We start from the raw sequence: 11,410 nt of genomic DNA on the forward strand, positions 1-11,410 counted from the left end.
GAGATTGTAGGCCCCTTAGGTTTGGGCTAAGCTCCGAATGTTTACAACATCTGGCTCTGCCCCTGGTTCCAACGCTGCATTTTTTACGTAGTTGTCACTGTTGCTGCATTCAAATGTTCCTCTAGTGCTCCAATTTCAGAGTTGCAGTGTGTAAATACGTCTTGTTGCGCATTCCGTTGCTAAATAAAATCAAACAACTGTGCTATGAGATGTGCTGTTTTATCGCGGTGTTTCTATGTTTAGAAATCGAAACCCATCCCACCTTATCTCACCTTTTGCCGCACGGGGACTTAAGTAACAAACAACATATCTGAGGGTACCTGAAGGCAGCTCGGGTTATGACGACTCGATGGGAACTCCCCGCTCCTTCAGTCTCTCACCGCCTACTATACAGTCTATGCCGACTACTCATGACAAGAGACTCAAAGAGGGATTCGTAATGTTACCACATTGCGGGTGATAATCATTACAGTTTGAAGAGAATTCATTCGAAGGCAAGGTAAGTACATACGTAACATTTTCAGTGGTCTTTTATCGAAAACAGAACTAGCTAAACGCTGAGCCTCCTGTGAGTGGTAGACGAGTTAACACTCCGGGTCCAAGTGGTGGTAAGGTAACGTTAACGTAACCGTTAGTTAATGTGTTAAGCTGGAGTACAAACTCTTAAGGTAAACACCGTGGCATTTCAACATACCGTTAAGCTGTGCTGCTCTCTGCATGCTCTATTTGACAGACCACTTCTTAACGGTATATGTATAGCCAAATGTAACGTTCACGTTAGCTTTCTAGTGTTGCTCATTGGCCTTGTATTGAAACATTTTATCAGTGGACGCCTAACCCCGTTGTTGTTAATCCCGAGCCAGCTAGATAGGCAGAGGAGCTTCACTCCAGCTCCTTAACGTTTATTTTAATCCTGTCAAAAAAGTAGAGTTTGGATAATATTTAGGGCTACAAATAAACATTTTATAGCCTTGTAATCCATGACCATGTAGCTAAGCGTCACCCCAAAATCGCGCTACGAATACACGACCCCAGTAACGTTATATGCTGTGTTTTAGCTAGCGAGCTAACAGTCGCTAGCTAAAATACTGAAGACGCCAGCTTGTCTATCTATTTTTAGGTGGTCAGACTATAAGCTCTTAAGCCACACTATACAGTGGCCGCCGAGGCCTTAATGTGAATGAAACCAGTGTTTGTATCACGTTAAGCCACCTGTGTCATTTGATGTGACGCTATCTCACAGGTATGCCTGCTAACGTTAAGGCTGATCTCTCTCTTTGTAAATATTAACCTGGAGTATTCATGGTAGTCAAACATTTGTTTCTGCGCTGCATCTCTTGGCAGGGTCACATTTGCCTCGTGTATTCGCCTTAAAAAACTGGGCGGAACGGGGTGACCTGATTTAACTCCGTTTTTTACTTAGTCCTACAGACATGTCCCTTCCCCTTTTTTAGGGGGGAAAGGGGGGGCAGACTAGCTCACAGATGCGTTTGAGCAGTTGTTGTCGTTGGGGAAAGAGACACATCTGCTCTGTAAGCAGGACATGCTGTGTATGTCTGCTAACCCAACATCCACTAAGGCCACAGCTTCACTGCCTAGACAGACGAGAGATGAGCGGACAGAGACAGGGACTGAAATAAACAGGGGGATGTCTGTGTAAGGGAACTGGTGAGAAAGCAACTTTTTGCAGAAAATGTGACTGCAGTGAGTGTCAAGGGGGCAAAATGTTAAAGTGAGTCAATAGGGGTTATTGTTGGCACTGCATCCAGCCCAGTTGCAGAGACAGTCTCATTACCATAAAAAAGCATGTCTTACTATCAACAAGTGGAAACAATGAGCTTTCTGTAGGCACAGCTATGATTCTGCCTTGGAAAACGGTCTCCGCTGACAACCAAATGTATTGACCAAAAGTAGCTTGGATCATCAACTTCCTCCAGCGTGGAAAAAGTGCGTTCTCGTCATTGTTGTCTTTATGAAAGACACACTTACTGACAAAATGGAGTTGACATATTATCTGAAGGTGAGTAAAAGTCTGGGTATTTTGATGTAGTGATAACCCCCTAAATACCTGAATAATCACTTCTCCACAGCCTAAGCAGAGCTGACTGGAGTAATACTCTTACACTTAACAATTAACAATGTTTTGCTAACATTTAGATGAAAACATCAGCTCAGCAACTTTTTTAACTCACCATCAACTAGGACTGTGTGATATTGCCTAAAAATTAAATATTTTCTGGCTGTTCTGACCCACAATCCTCTGTGTAATTACCCACTTTTAATTTATAAACTTGATCCTAAATCCTAAATTCGAATTTACTACTAAAATTGACTTATTGCCCAGCTCTGCCGTCAACTTACTAAACATTTAAATCAATATGAAGGGACAAACAATTTATATTGAAATTATATTCTCAATTCAAAACCTTACAATAGAATGTAGAAGATGATCTGCCAACCTTATATGCGCAGCAGTTTAAAACTGCATTAGTATATGATACAATTTATAGAACTCTTTTATTAGGTAACTTTCATAACTTCTCTGCTATTGTGTATTGAGTATACTGTATATTCTGTGCTTTGCTTTAAGGTAAATTTTTAGTTGAGCCAAAATTATACACGCCACTGCCAAGTAAAACAAAGTTTGTTTTACCTGCTGATATTACTTGGCATGACAAAGCCTGAAGAAGATCTCTGTGGGATCAAAACATTGCTTGATTAATAAATTACTTGATACAGTGTGTAGATCCGCGGCAAATTACCCCGGCATTTATTTTGTTGTTTCACCTATCAGTTTGTTTTTGAAGAGATTTCCGTTCAAAAAAGATAACTAAAGGAAAAACACTGTGCAAGTCTTCTGATGTTCTAAAATTGATACACATTTGACATTTGAAATACATGTTAGTCTTCTCTAAAACGATTACACATTTGCAAATGCGTGTATCTGCTCCTCTCCAGCGTATTTAAGCTTCAATACTCAAACCACAGCTGAGTTATAATGCTATTACCTGATGGCCTTGGCCTGTTTACTGTGTGCTACAATGTTAGTGCCAGCCAATAGCCATTTCTCATTTGATTTCCATCATAGGTTTGCCTCCAGAGAAACAATATGTAATGGCTTTAATCTTGTTTCTGCCATAATTAGAAACACATGAAGTTCTACCGCCACTCACATGATGTCCCAGTTTCCTGTGGCCTACAACTGCTTTTTGGAAATCTAGGCTAGTAGCACTTTGATGTAGCCTATTTTTATGTTTTTCTGAAATGAAATTATGGCAAAAACATGAGATGAAATTTTAATAATCCTTGTGGGACAAAAGGACAATTTTTAAGTCGTGTAATGTCATCTTAGTTGGCTGCGCTTTGTTTGAATAAATGAAGGAGCCACACAGACTTTAAATGAATTTGTTTGAAATGATGTGTATGTAAGGTTAGATACAATAGATGATCCAGGTAAATCACACATGCCTGTGGAGAAGGGTGGGTGTAGGGTGGGCGTATCTGTAAGGAATTTTAAGTAGTGAAAGCTGCCCCTGTGAAGGCCAGCTTGTTTTTTGTTTTGTGCTGTTGTCTAGCCTGCCTACACCTGAGCTGGGTATCACCCTGTCCGGACTTGTTTCGATTAACTTGCTTCCTCCTACATTCCACATATTTCAGTCAAGTTTTTCTGAGATTTTTGGTGTGTGTATGACTTCATGATAATGGCATGCCGGTGTGACTATATTTCAGCAGTGTGCCAAGCACCCAAGTAGCCAAATTGCTGCAGACCTGCTCCTGCCCTATTTTTTGCATATTTTGGCCTATTTTAAATGCAGCACAATGCTATATTGAGGGCAGATGGTGAGACTGTGGTCGAGGGCAGGCCAGCGTGTCATTTTGTGTCCACAACTGTTCTTGGACGAAAACCACAGGTAGATTAAAGCCAATTTATGTATGTATAAAGTGTGAATGTGAAAGAGACACTAACTACTAGCAGGCCCAAAATGAGCCCTGTGAAAGATGGTGGTTTACTTAATGTCATAGAAGAGTGAGAATTGTTTCTTTTTCCTCTTGTACTGCTTTTTAACAGTTATTAGGATGGTACTTGATTATAAGAAGGCGTGTCTGTAAATCCTGCACATTAAAAATTACACCCATCCAGCCTACATGGATATAAACTGTATGACTGTACTGTGCAAGATCATAAGTCATAATGTACAGTATGACACATTTCTGTGCGGTTGTGGGTGTTGTCCATGCCCCTTTTGCCTAACCCTTTTTAAGCCTGGTTAGGTAAGAAATGTCTGGAAACATTGACTGCACGTGGATGTCGTGTGTGTGTGTGTCAGGGTCTGTGAAACTTTAAAAATACTTCTGAGGATATTTCAGTTATATGAATGTGCCTCCATCCTGAAGTGGATGTACCGCCCACTGAGTTATTTTTTTCTTTCCTAGTTAGGAAGAATGGATTTTTTTTTGTAGTGCTGTGGAGTTTTCAGTTCATCAAACATGATCATTAAAGGGGTACAACGGACAGCATCTTCATGGAAGATTGTGCAGGTCAAAGAGACCCAGAAAGCAAGGTCCAGAACTACTGTCCTGTGCAAATTAACACTCCTAAAATACAACATCTCAAACATCCCAAACACATGGGCTAATAGAGAGTCATCAGTATATGTTACTGTTTTTTTAACCAGTTTAACCAGTTTCATACTTTCACTTTGAGTTCAGGTTGAAGAAAGACCTGCTATTTGTGGGTTGTGTTGTGTGAAAGAAAGTAAACCACAAGATTTATTGATGCACTATCCAGTCTCTTTAATGTAACCCTAGTTACAGGGTGTCAAGAACCATTCAACAGTGTCAACCATAGAAAAACACAGTTAGGAAATTGCATCTTTCTGCCCAAACATACAGTCATAACAGGTCGTTTAAGCTTTTGGTCTCATTGACACAGACCTTTGCAGTTTGGATAGTTATAATATGAAAGGATGGGCTAAATGCGGTGCTGTGCTGCCCAGTAATTACTCCCTCAGACATGATGTGTTTGCATGTCACAAGGGAAGAGAGAGGTGAGTTGTGCATTGGTCCTCTGGGGCTGTGATTGCCTAATATCCTGATAAGTGAAGGAAGAGGTTAAGCGCGCTTCAACTGACTCGCAATGACGCCAGTCCGGTGTACTGAGTTGGCCCATCTTTTATCAAGGAGAGACTTCAGAGAAAAGCTCCAAAGTATACTGGAGCACACAGCTCCTGGTAAGTGACTCATAAAGCCACAGGTGGTTCTTCATTAGCAGATAACACCTACAAGCACAGAGATTGTTGTGCCATTCATCTGTGCTCCCCCGGAGACTTCTGCAAGAGCCATCCATGTTTTATGGTCTGTCTCATCTTTACCCTTGGCCAAACACTGTTCTCTGTTAACTAATAGACTGATTGGACATAATATTGCTCTGTGATTGCAGGGGTTGTCATGTTCTGTATGATGAAGCAAGTTTCGAACTAGGTCTATTTGGCATTGTAGACTTTGTCATATCCCTGTGTTGTATAATAATATATTGACGGTGGGAGTACCTATATTGACCGATCAGCACGGTGGTTTTGTGACACGTCAGTAGAAGAAAATGTTACATGTGGCTGTGTAACTTTTACTTTAATTTATAGATGAATGACTAGTGGGTCCAGGTATTTACTCAGATGTTTGAAATTTAACTGACATTGCTAAGCAATAGAAAAGGCTAATTTCAGTGAAAATAATTCTGTTGAAATGTGTGTTAAAACAGTACAAACAATTATGCTACTCTGGATGTAGTTTGTGTATTAGCAACAAGAGCTGCAAGGATTAATTGCTTAGTCTATGAGAGAAAATTGTTAACTACTTTGATGATTGATAAATCGTTTCAGTCATTTTTTCTGCAAAAATGTCAAACAGTTTTAGGTCTTAGGGTTTTGGACTGTTGGTTGGCCAAAAGCACTTTGGACAGTGGGAAATTGTTATGAGGGTTTTTTATTAAATAGTTCTTGACATTTTATAGATTAATTGATAATGAAAAAGATCATTAATTCTAGCTCTAGTAGCACAGCAGACAAAACCAACACAGTCAATCATGGAGTTGTGACTATAGTTCTTTAAAGTGCACACAACAGAAAAAAGACATTAATCATTTGTTTACCTCCTATTTACAATGTAGAAAATATTCATTCTCACACTGCAACTGTAGTCTCCATCTCACAAAATTAGAAGTGCAGTATTTCTTGGCAGTAGTAGGAGGATGTTATGTAATACGTGTCTTGGAGCTTTTGTTGTCACTTGTTATGGCTAGCAGAATGCTTATTCTCTGACACAAATAAGTATCAGACCTCGTTGCCTGTGGTCTTACCTCACAGTAACTGCACTCAGTCAAGGCCATCATCAGACCTCAGCGTTAAATTTCTCACTTTCATGCATTTTTCTTGCCCTGAATAGCTTGTTTGACAGTGACGAGACTTCTCTAATAGCTCATCCATTGTATGAGGTTTCATTCGACCAGATTGTTTTGACATTTCTTGTTAATACAATGCCAATACAGGCTTCTGTATGTGCTATCACAAGAAGCTTGGTGCTGTTTCCAGGAACTGTTTTATGCTTGTATGCATTTGTTTATCAACATGCCAGATACATTAATCAAATGCTAGGGTCCATTTTCCCTTGAGGTGCCAAATAATCTGAAAGATGCAGAGTAAAGAATACGCTCTGTACAGCTTTGGAAGTTATCAGACATTATTTCTTGACAATAGAAAACTAAGCATGGAAGCAAAAAGTGTAGTTTAAAAATGTAAAATTGATGCCTGTGCTGATTGTAATTTACTTTTAAATGCCAACTATTACCGTAAAACCCATCTGCTAATGGTTATGTTGATTTCTACACTCTACAGTTGCATCAACCTTGACAGCTATGCAGTCAATTCAATTATGTGAATGGTTTTGATTATATGCCTTGTCTGCTATAAATGATGGATGTACCGAAATGAAAATTGTTGGCCGAAGCCAAAACGGAATATAATGAAAAGATTTGCCGAACGAGGACATTCACATTTTTTCCATTTATTTTGCCTTTTTTTTTTTTTTACCATTGCATAAATTAAATAGTCAAAATGTGCTTTTTACTCAGTGTTTCCCACAGGATTTGGAGAGACTATGGTGGTGGGTCCAAGGCCTGAGAGGATCCAGTAAAGTAAATTACATGTGTCCAGTAAAGTAAATTACATGTGTCCATTTACTTTTAATGTACACATATAATATGTTTTATACTTTCTGTGAATATAATCCAATTAATCCTATTTCCATACTGAATAGACACCTTATTTTGAAAACCGGACGTTGTCACATGTGTATCCTTGCGCTGAATTCAGTCCCAATTCAGACCCAATTTGATAAATAATGTTGTATGTGGTTCTCGTATTGCGCAACATGAAGACCTCAGAGCCTCTCTTCAGGTAGGACTCTCATACTGCAACACTTGTCTTTGTAAAGAGAGAAAATGACGCTAACCTGCCTATCAGCTCATTCTGTTCCGTTTCAGTTACCTTAAAGGCTTGAATACATGTGCACTCCAAATTTAGGTGCGGCTAGCTTTATCGGCTTCTCAGAAATTAGTGACAGAAACACTCAAAAGCGGGTCAGACTGTTTTTTTCCTTTTCTAAGAAGTTAGCCACAGATGAGTGAATGTGCTAGGAGACAATTCAGCAGAACAGTGTCTGCAAACAGCGATTTTGTACGTCTTTCTCTGATACTTTAAAATGCTTCCACACTGCCAACATGTCAGTGTAATTGTTTGGTAAAATTTATTTTGTCTTTTGACGTATTAGGCCGAACACCGAAAGTGCTTTTTTCGCTATTTTCGGCCGATTTAATTTCGGTTGCTGAACATTCGGTGCATCTCTAATAGTGGTGTAACGGTACATGTATTCGTACCAGACCGTTTTGGGTACAGGACATTCGGAACGCAATCCTTAACGTTAAATATTAGGCTTGTTTTGTGTGGAACATACGTAAATCCAGAGTTTCCACACGGACATATTAAGTGGTGGACCAAATCGCCGCCTTACGGTGCTACACAAGAAGCGCGCTTTAGCCTTTTTATATACAGTTTATGACTTTAGCCCAGCCCCTCGCTAACTACCAACCTGAGAATCATGGCCAGTGCAGAGAAGCCAGAGCTTGAAAAACCCTCCCTTAAGGTCTTCTGTTTGGGAATACTTCGGTTTCCTAGTGAAATACAATAATGGACAAGTCGATAGCATGAAATTCTCAGTAGTGATAGGGTATGTTTCTGTGAAACTTGCTAACTCACTAATGGTATGGTATTCTACGAAGTAGAATGTTACTGCAACAAGGGAAAAAAACTAAAACGAGCACAGTGCAAACGCCTTTTGGCATTTAAACAGACTTTAGACTTCAGAAAAGTTTTTTTTTTTTTTAATCTGAGCAGGCCTTCAAGCTGGGATTGATACTGCTCGTAGATGGAATAAAAGCTATATGTGGTATTGTATTGAGAATATTTTATTTTAGTGGATAACTTGGTAGTAGTATGCAGCAGTATTTTATTAATATAGTAATAATCCCTCATAAGTGAGACATTCATATATTCACATGAGTTATAGCAGGCAGAAATAAATAAGTTCCTAAGTCAAGTCAATTTATTTAAGTGCTTGTAAGTCAATATCAAGGTAAACAACATACTGTATCAAAATGATTAGACAAACAATAGTGAGAGTTAAGAATTAAAAATCTAAGAAATACAATTAAACAATTAAATAAAATGAAAACTCAAAACCATGACAAACTAAAACTGGTTAGTAAGTGGTAACATTTTTTTTGTAATGTTTTAGGTGAGCTGACCCTTTAATCTCTAAATTACTGCACATTCCAAGCACATTATTCATCCCTATCTGTGTTCACTCAAACACAGTAGGATCATTAAGTCTATCCTTCCCAAATACTTCAACAAAGATAGGCTATGTGCTGCTGGTCGCTGAACATCGTGGAAGTTCACAGTGCATTACCAAAGTTTCATAGGTGTATGATTTTTGCCGAGGTTTTAATGATCAGGACTTTAGTTTCTTAGAAATAGCAGGATGAGTCACAGCACCATACTTCATAAAGCTTGATGTAAGTATATAAACTAATTTTAATAGGACTGAACTCCTGTATTTAATGTGTAACCCACAGCAGGAACATATGCAGTTAATCTTTAACCATATCTTTCACTTCAACCAGGCTGGCCCAGTTGTGTAAATATTGGCCTTGCATTGTCTACCTGTGGGGCGTTTGTATTCTAGATGTAAAGGGATACAGGTGAGAGCATGTTGTTCACCCATTGTTGGTTTATCTCACAAGATAAAAAAAACTGTAAAGGGATACACTCTTTGGAATACGGTGTATAAAGACGAGGACAACACCTGTGGGAAGTTTTTTTTACCATTTGTTTGACTGGGAAAATCCTCTTTGTGTGGATTTGTGTGACTGACATTGTTTGCTGGTTGTGCAATATCTGTGTCCAAAGATTTGACCATCTTGTGTAAATGTATCACATACAGCAGGGTGACCAAAATAGCCGCATATGCCCCTAAAAATGACTACCGTAATCCCCCTGCGCCGCCGCTGTCCGTTTAAAATATAGTCGATCTGTGGCCGCTTGACAGCTCGCTATACAAAAACGTGAGTGATCATTGTTTTAAAAGCTGTTTTCAGTGTGTCAAATTTTCAAAAAGATTTTTTTTTTATATTTTCAAAAGCTTTGACAATATTTTGTCCCATGCTAAGTATCCAGATACCAGGATCTTCACTTCCATAGTCCTTCACTGGTTTTAGTTAATCTGGTGATTATTTTCTCAATTATTCGATGTGTTATGTAATATCTCCAAGCCCACGGTGATGTCTTAAAATTGCTTGTTTTGTTCGACCAAAAGCCCAAAACCTAAAGATATTCAATTTACTGTCGTGTGTCAAAGAAAAGCAGAAACCCCTTACATTTAAGAAGCCAGACCCAGACAATGTTTGGTCTGAAAAATGACTGAAACAGTTAATCAGTTATCAAACAGTTGCCGTCGAGCTACCAACTGTCGCAGCTCCACATTATTTGCTTACAGGCTGTTGTAACTTGAGGAAAACTCATGATCTGCTGTGGCAGTTGATGCCAGCCCTCATGTCATGTCATACACGGTTGCTAAAAACAAACAAATGAGTGAGTCACACGTTCGGTTTGTCAGCTTGTATCCAACAAGACAAAATTGTCTATCATGGTGCTGTCTGCGCCTTTTTTTTTGTTCACTTTTTATTCTCAATTTTTCAACTTGCTTGCAGCTTTCTTGTTAACCTGATTTTCACGCGTCCCCTTTTGTACACAGTATGTTTGAAGCTTCCCAGTTCATTTTGAATTCCTCTTGACAATCAACCACCAGGGCATGTGTTTGTTTAAAGGAGTACTGAAATACATTTTTCATCTGGTCACGCGTCAGAACTCTTCTTGCTGCTCATTGCTTCTATGAATGAGCTTAGTTTTACATGACGATGACGTTACCGTGCAGTTACGATGGGTTCCTTGGTAGAAACACTGGTGTTGTGAAAAGCCCTTTACTGTGAGTGTTCAATGATTCTATCAGTTACCTAAGAGGTATACTAGATTTGTCACAAATTCCAGTTCATGTGGTAAGGCCAAGTTTATTATGCCTCAGGTTGAGTCTTGTATTGTAAGTCTGTACTCACATCTCATGAATGTTTCTGTATTTCAGTTCTGTATTGGCAGATTGATGAAGGCCATTCTTTTCACTGTGAGGTTTCAATTCTCACAAGTTGTAAGTGTTGATGTAAGGAAATCACAATGAAATGACCAGCAGGAAACAAATGTGCAGGAATAGAGATGGAGTGGGAGAAAGTACAATTGATAGGCGCCATCTCCTCATCATGCAGACAGAGAGGACAATGAAGGAAGAGGTGGAAACTAAAAGACAGAAGGTGGCAGCAGGTTAGAGAAACAATTTCTCCGCTCTTTGGCCAATGCTGTTGAGCCGATGAAGGGAGAAGAGTGCATTTAGGAAGTGATATCGTTCAAATTCAGATCAGGCAAGTGGTCGTTGCATAGTGATATCACAAGAGTACATCTGGGCTACTATTTACACTAGTAAATGTTTAATGACTATGTCTAGATGAAAGTTGTATCAGAGGAGGCAGATGTGGTTTGGATTTAACGTTGGTCTGTGTTCTCATTGCAAGTTGTTGTATGCAGTCTGACTCTCCTCTCCTCTGAAAGGCTCTTCAAATCTATTGTGAGTAAGTCATTCGTTGCCACACTACCTAAAGATGGGCTACGGATGTTGTGTTTATGTTTGTGTCTGCTTGACATATTGTCGCTCCTGGGTGGGATCTCTATATGGTGATGTCACGTGTACTGCC

General features: G+C 39.3%; 1 protein-coding gene across 1 annotated transcript in view; it reads left to right on the top strand.

The window, feature by feature from the left end:
* Positions 1 to 365: 365 nt before the first annotated feature.
* Positions 366 to 11,410, top strand: part of LOC123984204 (phosphatidylcholine:ceramide cholinephosphotransferase 1-like) — an 18,050-nt gene continuing 7,005 nt past the window's right edge. Inside the window, exon 1 of the mRNA XM_046070969.1 lies at positions 366 to 499. The gene's annotated coding sequence lies outside the window, so the exon portion shown is untranslated. The remainder of the gene's footprint in view (positions 500 to 11,410) is intronic.

This window comes from Micropterus dolomieu, linkage group LG15 (assembly GCF_021292245.1).
Source record: "Micropterus dolomieu isolate WLL.071019.BEF.003 ecotype Adirondacks linkage group LG15, ASM2129224v1, whole genome shotgun sequence".
In the NCBI taxonomy this organism is placed as follows: Eukaryota; Metazoa; Chordata; class Actinopteri; order Centrarchiformes; family Centrarchidae; genus Micropterus; species Micropterus dolomieu.